This window comes from Schistocerca americana, chromosome 1 (assembly GCF_021461395.2).
Source record: "Schistocerca americana isolate TAMUIC-IGC-003095 chromosome 1, iqSchAmer2.1, whole genome shotgun sequence".
NCBI lineage: Eukaryota > Metazoa > Arthropoda > Insecta > Orthoptera > Acrididae > Schistocerca > Schistocerca americana.
The window spans coordinates 826,629,095-826,650,907 of NC_060119.1; positions in this window are offsets into that span (position 1 = coordinate 826,629,095).

Here is a 21,813-nt window from a genome sequence, read left to right on the forward strand (position 1 = left end):
TTCGATGAATTATTCTGATACAATTCTACCCTTGAATGACGTTTACTAAGGGAGCAGCAGATGCGTACCAAGCGACCCACGTCACGTCCACAAACCGGAGCACTGCTCCCGGAGCTGGTGTCTGCTCGCTGGACTGCCGCACCTCTCTGTCCCCCGCAAAGCGACGCTGACTGCCGCCTTGCTCAACGCTCACTTCTCAGCTGTGCACAACAACTCTCCTCTTGTCGCCTCAGAGTGCGGCCCCAATGTCCGTTCTCCCCTGCTGTCCGCCCCAGACTCCCGTACTCGCACTCACTCGCCCGTCAGGACCCGCTCCGACAGGAGGCGCTCGCGATCGCACATAAAGCCAACCTCAACCAGAGGAGTAATCGATAGCGTCTTGCGCCCGAGAGGCGCCCCAAGGCTCAAGTGGAACATAGAATGAATGCGCTTGCGGGAAAGTTTTCAGAAATGACGTTAGAGCGGCAAAATTTTCCTTTGGGGACGATAGAAGAAACTGTGAAGGTAGCTTTACAGTCAATTTCAGAGAGTTCCGAAGAGAATTTTTTCAACAAAGCGTTAAAGGAAGTTCGTGAACAACTTGGCGAAGAATTCTCGCGTTGGAAAGAAAATATCAAAATACCACTAAATCTCTCGCAGGAGGATTTAGAAACAGCAAGTAGTAGGAAACAAAATTCTCAATCTGCGCGTGACATTCCGTCCACGTCAAGATCCGATGTAGACAGAACTGGAACGCCACAAGTTAAATTCGATATAACGGATAGCCACAGGGAAGAGTACGAACAGGATGATTTTTGGAATCGTAGTACCGTTGAGGAAAAGATGATTAAACAGAGACAATTTCAAATCTTTAACCCTGACAAAAAGAATGGTCACCCTGTAGTCTTTATTCGAATTTTCAGAGTTCTATTTCCACGATCTTGGACAGAATGGCAAAATATTAGTTTTGTATCTGAATATATACAAGGATCAGGAACATTATGAGCATCCGAACAAACATCTTATTGTAAATGTTATAAAGAATTTGAGCAGGCTTTTCTAGCAAAATATTGGTCTGCTGAATACAAGAAAGACTTAGGCAGGAAGTATTATATCCTGAGCCTTTCTCATTTTCTAGAGGACCTCTAAAGAGATATTTTGAGAAATACGTTAATAAATCTTTGTATTGGGATGTACAGATTTCTTTGCCGGAAATACTTAGGATACTCAAGTCCAGACTACCGACCAGTATAAGGAATCAGCTGTTATATATAAATGATAAGGATATAGACTCATTTGTGACTACGCTTGACCATATTGATATAACTTAGGAGGACAATAAAAGGTCAAGAGAAATGTCATATGAAAGAAGAGCAATAGAAGCCAATACGAGCTGCAACTCGAATGGGAATGGCAGTAATGACAGCAGTATCAATAATCACAACCAAATACACTATTCGAGGAGACTTAGAAATGGACAAAATGCAAACAATAATTATTACCATAATGGAAACTTTAGTAATGGTGCAGCGAGGGGCTATTTTAGGAACAATAGGAATTTTAATCGATATAATCCAACGTATGGCAACACAAGACAGTTGTGCCAACACCAGCAGAACAACAACAATAACTACACGAATCAAGCAAGACAATATAGACGGAATTCACCACAACAACCGTTAATCACTGACGTAGCTGAAGAGACAAATACCCATCGGACCAACAATCAGTCAAACTAAACACGACCGCATCGTGCCCCGAAGGAGCGGTCAGGGGATCTGTTAGGGGTGAAACAGTAAAATTACAATTGTTAAGATATAATTATGGTGAGCTGTGACTGAAGAGATAACAAAGGATTTAATAACGTGTCATAATGACAGATCGAGTGTTCCCGTATCGCAAGTATTCGTTGACATAGAGGAAGTTCCAACGAATGTGATATTAGACACCGGCGCTTCTGGCGATGTCATCTCAGGCGCTCTTTTTAGGAGAATTATTAGGAAGAAGAAGGTACCAATTTTGCCGGTACAGAACTGCGAAATCATCGGAGCTTTTGAGCAAGCTCTCCCAATGTCAAAATACAAACACAATTAGAGATGAAAATTGCAAATGTAGCAATAAAATGCACGTTCCTTGTAGTGGAGAAGTTATTAGTGGACTGTATTCTTGGTATTGGGAGTATGCAGGAGTAGGATTGTCACATTGATTTTTTGGAAGGAATAGTTAAATTTAGATTAAATGGAGAAGAGATAGCACTGGATTTAAATAGAAAGGAGACGGCGCATGAGAAATATTGTCGCGGTGCCGTAATTCATTTAATTGACACTACAAACGGTCGTTGGAAGGAGCTTTCAAAGGATTTGATACAACAGGAGGACTTTAACCAAACAAAAATGATAAAAGCTAGTGAATCAAATCAGCTTACCGGAGAACAAAGGCAGCAGCTTCATTATTTGTTAGAGGCAAATGAAGAGATTTTTGATGAGAAACCAGGAATTATTAAAGGGTATATTTGTCACCTACAAGTGAAGCCACATCATAATTACTGTTACACGCACTATACGATCCCCTAGCGTTTAAAACAATCTGTTCAAAGGGAGATAAATAGAATGTTAGATTAGTACTTGATTGAGCCATCAACTAGTCCATATTGTTCTCCGCTCTTAGTCGTTCTAAAACCTGGAGGCAACGTAAGATTAAATCTAGATGCGAGCGAAATTAATAAAATAATAGTACCTGTAAGAACTCATCCGGAAAATATAGATGAATTAATTCAAAATTTCCAGGATGTTTCGTACTTAACTAGTGTTGATTTGAGAAGTTCGTACAGGCAGGTCCAAATGGATGAAGAATCTAGGAAATATACTCCATTTATCTATGCCGGCGGAAGTTACCAATTTAGAGTTGTCCCGCTCGGACTTAATATTAGTGCCGGAATATTTATTTCAGCGTTGGATTATGTTCTTGGACCAGAATTGCGTAGTCGTATAACTGTGTTTGTTGACGACTTGTTAATAGCCACGAAAACATGGGAAGAGCATTTGCATATTTTGCAATTCGAAATTTTCCATCACCACGATATAAAAGACAGCTGAAGGGATTTATAGGTATGGCATCGTTCTTCCGTCGTTTCATAGAGCTTACGTTTAGTCAGATTGAAAAGAAATTCTGGATAAACCATCTGACAAAGTACGAAGACCAGAATTTACAATTTCATCTTGTAGAAAAGGTTTTATTGAGGCGACACACCCATTCCTCGAAACTGACGAAGAACATAAAGAAATGGAATCTTATTTATACCGGACCATATGTTATTGTAAATATACCAAATTCTGGATCATACTTATTGGCATATCTTCAATCGACAAGAATAAGGGAATTATTTCCGCATAATGATATTAAGAAATTTTTTGAAGGATCGTAGATCTATGATAACAAATATGGAGAAGAATTTAGAGTGGAATTTGACTATGAGTCGAATGTGCATATAAATATCAAGATGTCTATGTTGTTTAGAGGGTATGAGACAGTGAGATTACTCCTGTGATAGGTTAAGAGACAGTGAGATTACTCCTGTGATAGGTTAAGAGACAGTGAGATTACTCCTGTGATAGGTTAAAAGACAGTGAGATTACTCCTTTGATAGATTAAGAGGCAGTGAGATTACACCTGTGATAGTTTGGCACAAAATTTTAAGACAGGTAGAAGAATTTGTTAATTACTAGTGTTTGTAAGTGTGGATAATGGGCAGAAGCCATAGTTATATACAATGAAAGTGCATCTACATTTCCTCAAGACACGGCACTGATGTGAGAGTTGCGTGTGAAACTTGAACAGTGCGGGATGTGTAGGTAAATACGCTGTGTGTATGATGTGCGCTGTTCGCGCGAGAAAACAAATGAACTGTAAAATAAAGCAACAGTCGATAATGTCACTGCTGCAAACAATTGAAGAAACTCTCTGGTAGAGCGAGAGAAAATCATTATAATTTTTAGATTTTTCATAATGCCTTCTCTACCAGGAGAATTAATTTAAGAATTTTAATTATCATTTTAAGAATAGCAGTTTGTGTGTTTCATATTATGGACATAATTGTTGAAATATATTTCCATAAATATTCATGAGAGAATGGAGAAGATTCTGGGAGTGGCTGATTTGTTAAATTAACATACGTCATCATTAATGATATTTATTTGCCGGTGGATCTATAAATCAATTAATTATAAGAATAATGAAAATTTTTCAAAGAATTTTTTCTAGAAATTATTCCTTTTGTGGAGTCAGTGTCATATGCCAATGTTTAAAATTTTTTATCAGGTGTAAACTTAAATTTTATCCATAATTTCGTAATTGAAAGCAAACCTTGGACAGATTCAATGCTCTACTTCCACCTGCACTATAACAAAACGAAGATTAGATAAAAAAAATTGTTTTTGAGAGGAATACATTCGATATGAGCTACAATAAAATTTAAATGCCCACAGTCTATTTGGCAATGTTTTGGACAATCAGCAGTTGTAATGCAAAACAACTTTGGTACTGAGGACTAAAAAAAAAAAATTCGCGATTGTCAGGACTGATGGATGTTCCAGTCTGGCACAGATGGAAGAATATAAGAATTCACTCCGATTTTGAGTTCAACGACGAAATATGGACTTCGTTGCCTTAATCCGCTCTCGTCCAGGGATTTATTCAATCAGAACCCTTTATTATTCCACTTTAAACCTGTTCCAGTTCACGTCCCTGACCATCTGTTCCTGAGATCACCTTGCGGTTTCTACGGCACATTACCAGCTTCTGTCCTGTACCATAAGCCATCGCCTGTCCTCCGTACCGCCTACACCATACGCTGTACGTCGCCTACCCACTGTCCGTACCCAGTGTTCCTGTTCCATCTACTTCACAACAAGATCGCCGGCTACATCGTTGAAAGGAAAATTTTGAAAATTTTTTTGGAGCTCTGTTGTAAAATTTTTTTGGCTATGAGGCACTTTTCCTTCGATCTAATCTATGGAGCTTCTATATATTTCAAAATTACTGGATTTAGGCATTCCTATTTTCTTTAATACCTGAGCTGGGGTCTATTCTTCCGGGTTTTCCAGGGTTTTCCTGTGAAGGCCAGTTCCCAAATGGGTAGACCTTTTTCTTAATTACACCAATCTACATCTTCCCTGGTTATGTACTCGGGATGCGGGTATACCCCGGTGTATGTAAGAGCTACAGCCTAGGCATTCTCGTAACTTACTGTCTTAACATGTTACCCATACTCTCTATAGTAAAATTCAATTAATTCAAAATATTCCTCTTTTGAATAAACAACTCAACATATTTTTTCTGTTAGCTCGCAAATTGTATTATTATTAACTTTGCTCGCTGCGAGGGGCAATTGTAATATCTCTGTATATTCGATGAATTATTCTGATACAATTCTACCCTTGAATGACGTTTACTAATTTTCTATCTTCATACTCGCAGAATCCATGCGCAAAGTATATATATATATATATATATATATATATATATATATATATATATATATATTGCTCCTTCGTACAAGTGGTGTTTAACGATTTACATTATTTGACATTTGAGAATTAATGATATTCATCGATATATTGCGTAGTTGTTAATCAGAAGGGAACTTCCGAAAGACTGGATACGAACCTGCATTTAATAATACAAGAGCTCCATTACTTTTTCGGAAGGTTAAACTTCATGAAAGCCAAAAATCCGCTTGATCTGAGGTTTCCCGACTGATTATACTACGCTCCCAAAAATACGAGGCATTTTATTTGTACAGATTGGCAGACTGGCGCAAAGCATGAGCCTGCAGAGAAGAAGAATCATCGCCTGATTTCATTGTAACAAATAAAGTTTCTGAATCATTTTGAGTGACTGAGTTATGACCGTTTTTCCTATTAACAATGATTGATTGCTCGAACGAATTGAGAAGTACATAACTACATAATTCCATAGACAGGAGGAAAAATTACACAGTCGCCACATTGACAACGTACTCTGACGCATAGTTCATTACGCCATTGATCAACCTAGACAAATTTTTTCGCTACTTAAGAACATATCTACTGCAATGATATATTCGAAAAGATGTGCATTTGTATCGACGTCTATAAAATGACATACTGCTTTTGGCGCCTTATAATTGTCTTCTGAAGTAAAAGATACTTTAAGAAAACTAAATAAATATTAATGTGTTTTTCTGCCGAATTACAGATTCCTCAGGTATTCATTGGACTCAAATCATCATCAGAGGATGCGGTAAGTTGTACATGTAGCGCATTTGTTTGATTAGGACAGGCACAGGCAGCGAGTGATGTACGAAAAGATTTAAAGTCCCAGGACTCGACGATCTGTCAGTTCTCTACTACTTCGTAGACCATCGGAGAGGACTCTCTTCCGAAGTGCTCTCTTGCGAGAGAAGGAGAGTAGTTCGGAATTTACAAAACACAAGTCCTAACAACAACCATAAGCTAGGTGGAATGTTGCTTCCCGACTGTGCTGTTACAAGGCTGATAAGTTATGAGTGGAATGCGAGAGTAATGCCTGCATTGAATCTGCATGTGGTTTCACACAAAGTGCTTAAGTGATCACGTCTAGTAAAGTGGAAAGTGAGAAGAGAAACAATTCAGCGGAAACTTCTGTTCTGTCCCATGTAAGTTATTTATAATAGGAAAGTAGTGGACGGTCCTGTAAACGTTTCACTGTGGTTTTTCTAATGAGACGTGGAAATTTTGCATTTATGCTAGCGCCGCGCTGGCGTTTTTGTCTCCTTGCAACGGAGAAGGATTGTGGCTTAATATGCAATTAGTGACAGTCCGGAGGCTCTCAGTGTCACAAGAAATTTCAAATGATTAGTTAATTAACTTTCCTAAATAGCTACTCACTAAAAATTTCCAATACTTCCGCTTGCAGTTGTCCAGTGCATGGCTCACATTTGGACTGGAGAACATCGTTGCCGACCTCCAGAACCAGCCACCAGTCAGCCACACACCAAGAAGAATTTGAAGACACATGTGTTGAGTTCCATGGATGCCAGTTAAGTAACTAGGACAACATCTTCAGCAGGCCCACCACACGCCAGCAGCATCAGCTCTGGTTTCAGCAGTCGTATGCACTCGACTCTCCTGGCTATATAATACTTTACTTTACAAATAAATTTACAATTAATAATACGTCGCGTCCAGTGAAATGGATGTATCAGAATCTACATCATTTTGAGTACTGCTGTTGTAAACAGTTCGCTGTACAAATCGTAGGATCGCGACGTAGCAACCAAAAATCGAACACCGATCTTCTTGGTCAAAGATGGAGAGCCTTCTTGCACGATCGTCATCTCACGCCGTAAGACCGTAACCCAAACGTGGTCTGTTTGGTCAGATTCTTCACTGTTATGCTTAACTTTCTGTACAACCTATAAATTTAATCAACTAGCTCTGTTCTGGGTTGGTGTGATGTTGTATTGGTTAGGTGAGTGCTTTGAAATTCCTCGTGCTAATTATGCGCCACATACCTTTTCCATTGCTTTCTTAAAGTATTGCAAGAAGTTTTAGCAGTCGAAGCAGGCATCCTCCACGAGTTTCAGCGTTTTTACTTCAGTATGTCGATATGTTGTCTTGTTGGGCAGTGCGTCCATGAAATTCACCTATGACGAGTACAGGGTCTCCATCAGTTCCTTGCTGAATGGCAAAACGCTTTCGTTTCTTCTCTCATTAGTAATAAAAAATGAGTCACTTATATTTCCTTGGCATTCGGTTCCATCCTTCATCCTTTTCTTCAGAAAGTGGCTGCGCGGCAAGAACTTTAGATCGAAAATTGGGGAAAAAATGGTATTGCTTACGGATTTGTCAATGAAGTTTTGTTTCTGTTTTTCACAGTAGATAGTGATGCAATTTTAGTACTTTCAGCATTGCACCCCAGTCAGCAATGGTGATAATCTAATATATAAGAAACTATCAGCTTCGATTGCGATAATGAAATCAAAATTTACCTAGGTTTCAGCCCAAGTAATTGAGCCTTCGTCAGAAAATATACCTGATTCTATTATATGTCTACGAGGGCATGGTCTAAAATTAAAACTAAAACAGCCTGAATAGCCGTAGTCACATTTTAAAAATGCGGTACATAGGTACCAAGTCACCACCAAAACTTGACTTAAGCTCCGGCGAGCACCCGTCTCCATGGACGCCGTGCGGTGGGCCTCAGGAGTTCCCGAGAGAACAGACGAAGCACTCGCCGAAGCATAAGTCTTGGTGGTGACTTGGTACCTATGTACCGCATTTTTAAAATGTGACTACGGCTACTCAGGCTGTTCAAGTTTTAATTTTAGACCATGCCCTCGTAGACATATTATAGAATCAGGTATATCTTCTGAAGAAGGCTCAATTACTTGGGCTGAAACCTAGGTAAAGTTGGTTCCATTAGCGCAAAAGAGGCTGATAGTTTCTTATAAATTAGTGATGCAATTGATCTTCGAGCCCCTCAGTGGTATTTCAATGATGCCTGAAGTTTGTGAACACCTTCGCGCCATCGGTAAATTGTACCATGTGGTCATGATGCGTATGTGGAACTTCGGTGGCTAAATTATTGCTAAGGACTCGTAAGAGCACAACGCCTTGTGATCGTCTCATGTGACGACTTTTGTCTGTCTTGTGTTGCACGCTAGAATGTACTAAAACGACCAAACAACAGTGAAACGGATCATCGGTGTTTAGAGTATTTGTCAATCGTTTAATTCTCGTAAAAACTCTGTCAAGTGCCAGCTTAAAACTTTATTTTCTCCCGTTGTCAGAAGAAATCTAATACGCTGGTGTCTGCGAGAGATATATATTATTTATCTATAATATTTGTTCACTGTATTGAGTTGATAAATTTCTTTGCATTTACTCGGCACTGTTAAAAATGTTCTCGTGGGCGAATGATTTTTTTTCCTTTGGTTTCTGACGGATGAAACGCGATCAGTCAGTTATCATCAACGAACAGGCTGTAAGTAAATATGGGGAAACAACAAGAAGCATTATAGAGTCTATAAAAGCCGCCAAGTAACAATGTCTGTAATGATGAAACAAGAACGAAACTACGAGTAAATAGACATGCTTTGGGCGCTGACGACGGTGAGGGGGCCAAACTGTGAGAAAATGGTTCAGCGGCCCATAATGATGTGGATATAATAAATTACTAAATTACTGAATAGGAGCAATAATTAAGCATACTAAAGCAACGTGGTAAAGAAGACACTGTTTTTACAAGAAAAGAAGATTATTAGTCAACCACCTACTTGTTCTCCATTGACAGTTCGTTATTATTTTCCCAACAATTAGAACGGCTTACAGAATTAACAGTCGGATAGTTGATTTATCGCAAACGTTTAGATGTGTTCGTAGTCAGCTTATGAAGCTATGACGTGAAATACGGACCAATCATACATGGGTTAGATGAGAACTGTTTGTCACTCAGTTACAGTACGGCAATGTCAAGAACATTGCAAGATAACAGTCCAAATCAGCTGTGAAAGGAAATATAGCATTTCTTTGCCACTTAATCATATGAGAGAAACTTGTATCGGCGAACGTTGAAATGTTCACCAGCTACTTATAAATCAGTGATCCGTCAGACGGTATTTCTGTGGCCCTAACAGTACTTAGCTTGAATACATAGGGTGACAGTTATTGAACTATATGAAATAAAATCGTCATAACATCTGGACGGTTTGCGTTAGGTCGTTCAAACTACACGGTTGGCGAATATGCTCATGCCCACGCGCCTTGTTATTGTCCGCCATTTGAACGTGAAAATGTCACGTAAAGTGTGCCTGAGCGTTGTGAAGGCCTACTATGCGAACAGAACAGCCCTACTGCGGCTCGAAGGAAGTTTGCGAATGAGTTCAAGCTGAAAACAACCGGCCGAAGTGTGCTAACAATCAAAAATTTGATTCGCAAGTTTGAGAGAACGGGTAGTGTTCGTGATGATACAGTTGGCAGTAACGGTCATTCAAAAAGGGTGAAAACGCCTGAAAACATCGAGAAGATATGCGCTGTGTTTCAAACCAGTCCCAGGAAATTGACCAGACGAACTTCACAGCAGCTGGGAATCAACCGGGAGACACTGCGATAAATTGTTATTTAAGACCTGCAGTTCTTCCCATACAAAATTTAAACCCAACAGCCATTAAGCCCCAGGACTTTGTAACAGCGGTTATGTTTCGCCAACACTACTGTCCACAGCACTGACGAACAGGACTTTGATGAGAATAAGGTTTGGTTTCACGACGAAGCCCACTTTTATTTGGATGAGTTCGTCAATAAGCGAAACTAGCGGATTTGGGGGACACAGAATCTGCATTTCGCCATCGAGAAGTCTCTTGACTCTCAATGGGTGACTGTGTGGTGTACAATATCCAGTCACGGAATAATCGGTGCGATATTCCCTGTTGGTACGGTGACTACCGAACGGTATGTGAATGGTTTGGAAGATGATTTCATACCCATTATACAAAGTGACCCTGATTCCGATAAGATGTGGTTCATGCAAGACGTAGCTCGACCCTGTAGAAGCAGAAGAGTGTTTGATGTCTTGGAGGAACACTTCGGGGACCGCATTCTGGCTCTGGGGTACCCAGAGGCCAGTGACATGGGTCTCGATTGACCGCCACATTCTTCGGATCTGAACACACGTGACTCCTTTTTGTGGGGCTATATTAAAGACGAGGTGTACAGCAATAACCCAGAAACCATTGCTGAGCTGAAAACAGTCATTCAGGAGGTCGTCGACAGCATCGATGTTACGACACTTCAACGGATCATGCAGTAGTTTCCTTTTCATCGCCAACGATGGCAGGCATTTCGAACATGGCATAACCTAAATCCAAATACCTATAGTGATGTTTACATGTTGAATAAAGTGTGTGCACGCCGTAGTTTGTAACCAATTTACATTTTTTTCATATACACGACTGGCCATTAAAATTACTACACCACGAAAATGACGTGCTACAGACGCGAAATTTAACCGACAGGAAGAAGATGCTGTGATATGCAAATGATTAGCTTTTCAGAGCATTCACACAAGGTTGGCGCCGATGGCGACACCTACAACGTGCTGACACGAGGAAAGTTTCCAACCGATTTCTCATACATAAACAGCAGCTGACCGGCGTTGCCTGGTGAAACGTTGTTCTGATACCTCGTGTAAGGAGAAGAAATGCGTACCTTCACGTTTACGACTTTGGTAAAGGTCGGATTGTAGCCTATCGCGATTGCGGTTTACCGTATCGCGACATTGCTCTTCGCGTTGGTCGCGATCCAATGACCGTTAGCAGAATATGGAATCGGTGGATTCAGGAGGGTAATACGGAACGCCGTGTTGGATCCCAACGGCCTCGTATCACTAGCAGTCAAGATGACAGGCATCCCCGACGACGTTTGCAGCAGCACGGACTATCAGCTCGGAGAGCATGGTTGCGGTTACCCTTGACGCTGCATCACAGACAGGAGTGCCTGCAATGGTGTACTCAACGACGAACCTGGTTGTACGAATGGCAAAACGTCATTTTTTCGGATCAATCCAGGTTCTGTTTGCAGCATCATGATGGTCGCATGCGTGTTTGGCGTCATCGCGGTGAACGCACATTGGAAGCGTGTATTCGTCATCGCCATACTGGCGTATCACCCGGCGTGATGGTATGGGGTGCCATTGGTTACACGTCTCGGTCACCTCTTGTTCGCAATGACGGCACTTCGAACAGTGGATGGTTCATTTGAGATGCGTTACGAGCCGTGGCTCTACCCTTCATTCGATCCCTGCGAAGCCCTACATTTCAGCAGGATAATGCACGACCGCATGTTGCAGGTGATGTACGGGTCTTTCTGGATACAGAAAATGTTCGACTGCTGCCCTGGCCATCTCATTCTCCAGATCTCTCACCAATTGAAAACGTCTGGTCAATGGTGGCCGAGCAACTGGCTCGTCACAATACGCCAGTCACTGCTCTTCATGAACTGTGGTATCGTGTTGAAGCTGCATGGACAGCTGTACCTGTACACGCCATCCAATCTCTGTTTGACTTAATACCCAGGCGTATCAAGGCTGTTATTACAGCCAGAGGTGGTTGTTCTGGGTAGTGATGTCTCAGCATCTATGCACCCAAATTGCGTGAAAATGTAATCACATGTCAGTTCTAGTATGATATATTTGTCCAATGAATACCCGTTTATCATCTGCATTTCTTCTTGGTGTAGCAATTTTAATGGCCAGTAGTGTAGTTTAGTAATTGTCGCGCTGTATTAGCTGGAGAGCGCTCGGAACTTGGAGGTGATAATGAAGCTAGCATACTGGGAGGTGCTGCGAAGGCACCTGCTGCTCGCCAGCAGGCACCACACGTGGACCGCAGGTGCGGTCAAAGCCCTCACGCGCGCCCGCTAAACGCTCCGGTGAGTCGACTCGCCGCTGTAAGCGTTACCGTGCCCCGTACCGGCTCACGGGCGGCTCGCGAACGGCCGACGTTGGACAACGTGACGCCACCGTGCTGCGCGCTGCCTTATCTACTCGTGCTGCTCAGCACCAGCAACGCTCGGAAGCCAGACCAAGGCGCTCGTCTACGTGTTTCATTTATCTGTGAATACAGGATGGTCAGAAACAGCCTAAAAAGCTTTTTGGGGTGTCGCAGGATAGGTTGTGCTGAGAAATAATTATTAACAAAAAATTCGATACGTTATGCCGTTTCCGAATTAATTAGCACTGAAGATAGCCGATCAGGCCGTTGCGGCCGCAGATTCGTGCGGCCTACCATTGACTCTCTCGCCAACTGTTTTCTTCGTTTGGTTTGCGAATACCGAGCAAGAGACAGATACGAAACTTTGACTTGGGATGTTAGTAAGGATCGGGAATGAGTCGAAGGCTGAGTAGTCTCGTGCACTATCATCTGCGCTGAGAGAACAACTGACACTAATTGCATGTAGCGAGCTGCTTGAATTTTTGACTTACCTCTTTCGTCATGACACTTTATTTCTGTTCGTGGTACTCTTGAAAATATGTCTTCTTCTTGATGGCTCTGGCAGCTGTAGATATGTTCTCGGTTAGCATTACTCTTGGGTAAATCACCCGCGGATCTCTAACTGGGTATGGCTTAGCATGAATTTATTAGAAGCACAAACGTGGCCTATTGTTCCGCGATCTAGTTGAAGTTCCAGAGCTCAGAATTTTGTGGGAAAATAGCAAAATCTTAGAAGACACAAGGGAAACGAGATAACAGTTAAAGGTTATAAATGGAATAACTCTCCCACATGAATGCCTCCACCTCAATCGTAAATGGCGCCCTATTGTCAATCACGATGCATCAACTCAGTTACTTCATATGGTTGACGAACCTATCTACTATATACACAATCCGCAAGCCACCATACGGTGCCTGATGCATGATACCTTGCACCATTTCTATCCATTGCGTTTCCGGTTTCACTCATACAGGGTGTTTCAAAAATGACCGGTATATTTGAAACGGCAATAAAAACTAAACGAGCAGCGATAGCAATACACCGTTTGTTGCAATATGCTTAGGACAACAGTACATTTTCAGGTGGACAAACTTTCGAAATTACAGTAGTTACAATTTTCAACAACCGATGGCGCTGCAAGTGATGTGAAAGATATAGAAGACAACGCAGTCTGTGGGTGCGCCATTCTGTACGTCGTCTTTCTGCTGTAAGCGTGTGCTGTTCACAACGTGCAAGTGTGCTGTAGACAACATGGTTTATTCCTTAGAACAGAGGATTTTTCTGGTGTTGGAATTCCACCGCCTAGAACACAGTGTTGTTGCAACAAGACGAAGTTTTCAACGGAGGTTTAATGTAACCAAAGGACCGAAAAGCGATACAATAAAGGATCTGTTTGAAAAATTTCAACGGACTGGGAACGTGACGGATGAACGTGCTGGAAAGGTGGGGCGACCACGTACAGCAACCACAGAGGGCAACGCGCAGCTAGTGCAGCAGGTGATCCAACAGCGGCCTCGGGTTTCCGTTCGCCGTGTTGCAGCTGCGGTCCAAATGACGCCAACGTCCACGTATCGTCTCATGCGCCAGAGTTTACACCTCTATCCATACAAAATTCAAACACGGCAACCCCTCAGCGCCGCTACCATTGCTGCACGAGAGACATTCGCTAACCATGTAGTGCACAGTATTGATGACGGCGATATGCATGTGGGCAGCATTTGGTTTACTGACGAAGCATATTTTTACCTGGACGGCTTCGTCAATAAACAGAACTGGCGCATATGGGGAACCGAAAAGCCCCATGTTGCAGTCCCATCGTCCCTGCATCCTCAAAAAGTACTGGTCTGGGCCGCCATTTCTTCCAAAGGAATCATTGGCCCATTTTTCAGATCCGAAACGATTACTGCATCACGCTATCTGGACATTCTTCGTGAATATGTGGCGGTACAAACTGCCTTAGACGACACTGCGAACACCTCGTGGTTTATGCAAGATGGTGCCCAGCCACATCGCACGGCCGACGTCTTTAATTTCCTGAATGAATATTTCGATGATCGTGTGATTGCTTTGGGCTATCCGAAACATACAGGAGGCGGCGTGGATTGGCCTCCCTATTCGCCAGACATGAACCCCTGTGACTTCTTTCTGTGGGGACACTTGAAAGACCAGGTGTACCGCCAGAATCCAGAAACAATTGAACAGCTGAAGCAGTACATCTCATCTGCATGTGAAGCCATTCCGCCAGACACGTTGTCAAAGGTTTCGGGTAATTTCATTCAGAGACTACGCCATATTATTGCTACGCATGGTGGATACGTGGAAAATATCGTACTATAGAGTTTCCCAGACCGCAGCGCCATCTGTTGTTGAAAATTGTAACTACTGTAATTTCGAAAGTTTGTCTGCCTGAAAATGTACTGTTGTCCCAAGCATATTGCAACAAACGGTGTATTTCTATCGCTGCTCGTTTAGTTTTTATTGCCGTTTCAAATATACCGGTCATTTTTGAAACACCCTGTAAATGAAGCGAGGGAAGAATGTCTATATGCCTCCGTACGAACACTACTTTATCTTATTTTGTGTCCACGGTCCCTATGTGAAACGCAGTAGAATCGTTTTTCTGGCTGCTGCCGGCTGGGGTGGCCGAGCGGTTCTAGGCGCTACAGTCTGGAACCGCGCGACCGCTACGGTCGCACGTTCGAATCCTGCCTCGGACATGGATGTGTGTGATGTCCTTAGGTTAGGTAGGTTTAAGTAGTTCTAAGTTCTAGGGGACTGATGACCTAAGAAGTTAAGTCCCATAGTACTCAGAGCCATTTGAACCATTTCAGGCTGCCACAAATGCCAGTCGATAAATTTCCTCAATAGCTTTAGCCGAAGAGAGTGTTATCTTCCCTCCAGGCATTGCCACTTGAGTTCATAAGTTCATAAAACATCTCGTGCACCGTGATCTAACCTATAGTTAACAAATTTAATAGCACGTCTCTGAATTGCTTCAGTGTCTTCTTTCAAAACGATGTGTTGGCGTCCCAAACACTCGAGCAGTACTCAAGAATAAGTGGCCCTAGTGTCCTATATGTGGTCGCAATTATAGGTGAGTTATATACTCCTAAAATTCTCCCAATAAATCTAAATAAATAAAGTCTACCATTTGCCTCCCCTTCTATTGACCCTATTTTCTGGTTCGATTTCAACGCTATCCAAGCTTACGCCTGGATATCTAATAGACGTTACTGTGTCAAGCAGAAAACGACTAATACTGTATTCGCACATTACAGGATTCTTTTGCCTACTCATTTGAATTACTTTACGTTTTTTCACATTTAAACTAAGCTTACATTCATCACACGAAAAGTAAGCCTTCGTGTATCCTGCAGTCACACAACGACACATTCAGGCACACTACAGCGTCATCGCATTGTTGCTCATCTTATTACATCATTCGTGTTTATAAGGGACAAGAGCGGTCCTATTGCAATTATCTAAGACACTTCTGACGATATTAGGTTCTGTTACTTAGGAAGTAATGAACACCTTCCGTAAATCTAGGATCATGGAATATGCCCGTTTCTCTTCATCCGTGGTTCGCAGGATATCATTTCAAAAAAGGACAACCTTTGATTTGCACGACCGTTGCTTTACAAATCCGTACTGATACGTGAAAGGCAGCTGTTTTGCCTCAAGGAAATACACACATCAAAAAAAGTTTTGGCTCAGTGCTGTTGTTGACAATTCTTCCGGGTTATATGGCCGTGGTTAATGGAGTTCTTCTATTAGTAACGTTTCGTCCAATACTACGTTGGACATCTTCAGAGGTATGGCTGGTCCTGCTGAGTCCTGTCGACTCACTTTGGTTCCGAGAGTTCCGGAACCTGTACTGAAAATTGGAAAAGAGACCAACATAAACATCATTTCCACCCGTATTATTGCTCATGAAAACCACGTATTGCATGTTGTACCACCATACAGTGACACCTTCAGAGGTGGTGGTCAAAATTGCTGTACACACAAGCACTTCTAATACTCAGTAGCACGTCCTCTTGCATTGATGCATACCTGTATTCGTCGTGGCATACTATCCACAAGTTCATCAAGGCACTGTTGGTCCAGTTTGTCCCACTCCTCAACGGCGATTCGGCGTAGATTCCTCAGAGTAGCTCGTGAGTCACGTCGTCCATAAACAGCCCTTTTCAAGCTATCACAGGCATTTTAGATAGGCCTCATGTCTGGAGAAGATGCTGACCACTGTAGTCGAGCGATATCGTTATCCTGAAATCATTCACAACATGTGCACCATGGGGGCGCAAATGAAGACGAATGCCTCGCCAACTTGCTGCCGATATGGTTGCACTATCAGCCGGAGGATGGCATTCACATATCGTACAACCATTACGGCGCCTTCCATGACCACTGGCGGCGTACGTTTGCCCCACATAATGCCACACCAAAACAGCGCGGAACTTCCACCTTGCTGCACTCGCTGGACAGTGTGTTTAAGACGTTCACCCTGACCGGGTTGCCTCCAAACAAGTCTCCAACGATTGTCTAGTTGAAGGTGTTATGCCGGAACCAAGGTATCCCCTGAGGGCCGGCAACCCATATTTCACCACAGAGGATGGGGTTGTCTATGTCCAAGGCGGACCAAAAGCACCATGGTTAACACCGGCTATTTACATACAAGTTAATGGAAACAGACATTCCGAGCACTACTACCTGCAGGGGCAGCTGGAACTACGGCCTGGAGGAAGTATCACTATGCCAAAACCTGATTGGCTGGAGACAGCTACTTAGGGGCTAAAACCAGCCCTGAAGTTCAGTTCACTTAGTATGCCGACCTCGTGGACTTCGATGGCGGAGGATTACGTCTTCGTCTCTGAATTGGACTTTAGTGTGTGTGTGTGTGTGTGTGTGTGTGTGTGTGTGTGTGTGTTTTACCATGAATCTTTGTGGAAAATTAGAAGTGAACTTTTGTTTGCGTCCATTAGGAGACTTTTAGTGACATCGTTATTGTTACCTTTCTTTTGTTGTTCAGTCATCAACCTTGTAAACTTACATAAATAAAAGTTGTGTTTGTGAAAATCTGCAAATTGTGAGTCACAACAGAAGGCATACGCGACACTCATCGGTGAAGAGAGCGTGATGCCAATCCTGAACTGTCCATTCCACATTTTGTAGCACCCATCTGTACCGCGCTGCATGGTGTCGTGGTTGGTGGACCTCGCCATGGACGTCGGGAGTGACGTTGTGCATCAACTCCTTCAGTTGCTCGTCAGCGCCAGATATGTTTATTTCTGTATCTTCCATAGTGGAGTACGTGCTACGTTCAACGTCGTAACGTGACGTCCTGTGGCTGCACGAAAAGCATTATTCAACATGGTGGAGTTACTGTGAGGGTTCCTCTGAGCCGTAATCCGTAGGTAGAGGTCATTCACTGCAGTAGTAGTCCTTGGGTGGCCTGAGCGAGGAATGTCATCAACAGTTCCTGCTGCTCGGTATCTCCTCCATGTCTGAACTACATCACTTTGGTTCACTTCGAGACGTCTGGACACTTCCCTTGTTGAGAGCCCTTCCTGGCACAAAATAACAAGGCGGACGCTATCGAACTGCCGTTTTGACCGTCTAGGCTTGGTTAAACTACAGACAACACTAGCCATGTACCTCCTTCCTGGTGGAATGACTGGAACTGATCGGTTGTCGGACCCCCTCCGTCTAATGGGTGCTGGTAATGTACGGTTGTTTACATCTTTGGGCGGGTTTAGTGAGATCTCTGAACAGTCAAAGGGACTGTGTCTGTGGCCGGCCGCGGTGGTCTAGCGGTTCTAGGCGCGCAGTCCGGAACCACGCGGACTGCTACGGTCGCAGGTTCGAATCCTGCCTCGGGCATGGTTGTGTGTGATGTCCTTAGTTTCGTTAGGTTTAAGTATTTCTAAGTTCTAGGGGACTGATGACCTAAGATGTTATGTCCCATAGTGCTCAGAGCCATTTGAACCATTTGTGTCTGTGATACAATACCCATATGGCTATCTTCAGGGGTTCTGGGAACTGGGGTGACGTAAAAGTTTTTTGATGAGTATGTATTACACTCGGACTTCGAATATGATCACCAATTCTGCTGCAAACTGGTGTTAAACATATTTCTTTGTAACTTTACGAGTCCTTTCTTTTACCCTTCTAATATACTGAAGTCATGTGGGTTTCTTTCAGACGCTTTGGACTTTTCGCTGGACTAAGTGGCCAATGCAGTAGTCGCTGTAAAACTGAAGTGAATTCTAGCTGGATCTGGCGATTTATTTGTCTTCAACTCCTTCAGTTGCTCGTCAGCGCCAGATATGTTTATTTCTGTATCTTTCATAGTGGAGTACGTGCTACGTTCAAACGATGGTATGTCTTACAGTCCTCCTGAGTGAATGATTTGTTAAGCAAAAAATTTAAACCTTCAGCTTCGATTTTGCTATCGTGTATTGCCACACCAGTCTCACAGTCGAGTGTCTTGATAGATGCCTTTGACCTTTCAATGAACTTTCGTAGGATCGGAATTTTATCGAATTTTTCGCTAATAGTTGATGGTGGAAGTTGTTATATGCTTCGCGCATTGGACCTTTTCATAGTCGCTCGAATTTCTGCTAACTTTTGCCTGTCGACATTCCGACGCCCTTTTTTTGAACTGAGAAAGTAACAATCGCTGCTTCCTCAAACTTTTCCTAATTTTGTTATTCAACCATTGTGGTTTTTTTCCCGTCATTCATACACTTAACCTGGAACGTACTTCTCCAGAGCGCGATTTTCACTCAAATTCCTCTCAATTCATTCAGTAATTTCTCTACATTCATCATATTTTAACTAAATGGCATCCATTCATTGCCTAAGTAAGATCCTAACAACTGCTAATCTGGCATTCCAGCATATAGACGTGATCTTTGTCTCTATACTGACTCTGTCAATAAGGTCATACGTTCCATATTGATTCTTAAGAAATAAACTTGTTGTCTCGAATACCTCAAATGTCTTCCGTGCTATGAAATCTCTGTCAGTGCATCAAGGCCTCAAAAATCTGCGTGATTACGCGTCACTATACGTACAGTCACACGCGAGCTTCCTTCAAAAAGTGAACTAACAGGAACAGAAAAATCAAAGTGACATTCTCTGAATTTTGTGTCTAAGATATATCGTGAGAAGCTCGATTCGAGCAAACACCGCTTCATCCAAGTCCAACTAATATGGGCAACACCATATTGAAGACAGCTGTCGCTATAGCCTGTGTGTACTAACGTGTACCACGACTCATCAGTCCCGGCTACCATTACCTAAACTTCGGGCACTCATTTTCGAAGTTCTCGCGTCCATGCCAATCACTGTGTTCTCTTAGCAGAGGTACACTGGTTTCTTTATATCATCGCGAGTAGGTGCCTCTGAATAGTGCGCTTGCTCGCCGGTCGTTGCTCTGCAATAGATAGGTGGTGAGTGATTCGCCGTTACAACCATGATCGTCGACTACGAGATAGAAAAAGAACCTGGCTGGGTTTTCCAAGAATCGAGCTTCTCACTACAAACCACTGACACACCGGCACGTGAAACGGCCACAGCTTGCAGAACCACGACGACAGCACCTGACACTCACTGTTGCCATCAAATGACCTGATATCGCGCGTCTTGCCTGTCTGAAATAGGTTAAGAAGTGAGGAGCTGGATATGGCAAGAGGCCATGCTGCAAAAACAATAAGATTTCACCCAGACAAAGATAAAATCATTTAAGCACACTATTACTGTGAATTGATTTTAACACGTAAAATTATAATCCAAGAGAACCAGAAAAAGGATACAGTACTTTAATTTTGAGCAATTTATCAGTTTGAGTTTGCAATCGTAACCTTGCATAGAGCTTATGTTTCAGAGAGAACTCAGGGAACACACAGTTCGAGTTAAGGTATTACTAGAACAGACAATAATATCTCAGTTAACATATGCTCAAAATAATACATCAAGCATGAATAAGCATTTAACTATCGCATCAATTAGCAGCTGTAAGCAAAGCTGTTCGGAACAGCAATGGTCAACCATAAGAAAAATAATCTTTACTTGAATCATAAAAATAAATAGGTAGTGGTTGTCTCATTAAAATAGCTGGACTCGGAATTCAGCAGAATGTATATCACAGATAATAGAGAATATATCGATTTTCATTTGCGACATCTCTGGATAGTTCTATAGAAGAATATATGAATAAAATTTAAAGATCGGTGCCCACATGCCTTCAACCAAAACAGCGCGTAGTAAAACTGAACTTACATTTACTTGACTACTAAACAAATTACAGCAGATCAGCGCAAATAATAATAACATGCATAAGTAACGAACGTGGCTTAAACCATATAGATAGGGATAACTGTAATATAAACAATTTTAGCAAGGTAAGTTAGCCAAGCAGGGACTGGTAAACTCTTGAAATAAAATCGGGTTAACCCTAACGTGAAACAACATAACACACAAAGTACAAAGAATCAAGCGGTTCGGCCAGTAGCTATGAGTAACTTTTCGTACAGCCTTTACATTGGGTGCTCAGCAGACAAATCCAACAAGAGCCGATGACTACGGCTCAGTAATCCCTTTTTTCCCGTGAATTCTGTAAACATAAATAGCAGACAAACTCACTAGCTCGTCTTCCGGCAAAGACGACAGGCGTGCTTCTGAAGCTTGTGAAGTACAATCGAGTCACCTCAGCCGCTGAAAAATGACGTTCATCTTCTGCGGAGGGGGGACTGATGACCTTCGCTGTTTAGTCCCCCCTTAAACATCCCACCAACCACCATCTTCTGCGGAGGCTCATAGCATACACGCCCCACATGACTCACAGCACTTGTCCCTGGGTGGCCATCCTGCAGTTACCGGTCGAAAACGCCTGAGGGCGACCTCTTGCGCATGGCCGTTAAGTCACCGTGATGACAGCTCACACCTCCGTGGCATGACGTAAAGGGGACGGTTGCTTAGCTATACAGGCAAAGAGATTATATCACGCCTTCGATTTGATATCGAAGCATCGCACGTGTTGTGTGATAAGGGTGTTAATGTTTTTTTCACGTCCTTTTGACGTCACCCGCAATATTGACTACCGATTGATCGGATATTCACTTTGTGACAGGAAAGTATACGGATACTATAGCTCCTTGATTCACTAGCAGCAATTTAAATTGTCCTCTTACCTTCCTGCCTAACCACACACTCAAAAAGCGGCACATATTCAGAAATGAAGGAGCAGATCGTACTTGAATTACATTCATAAGAAAGTAACAGAACATGTTAACAACGCTAACATAAAAAGTTGCATTTA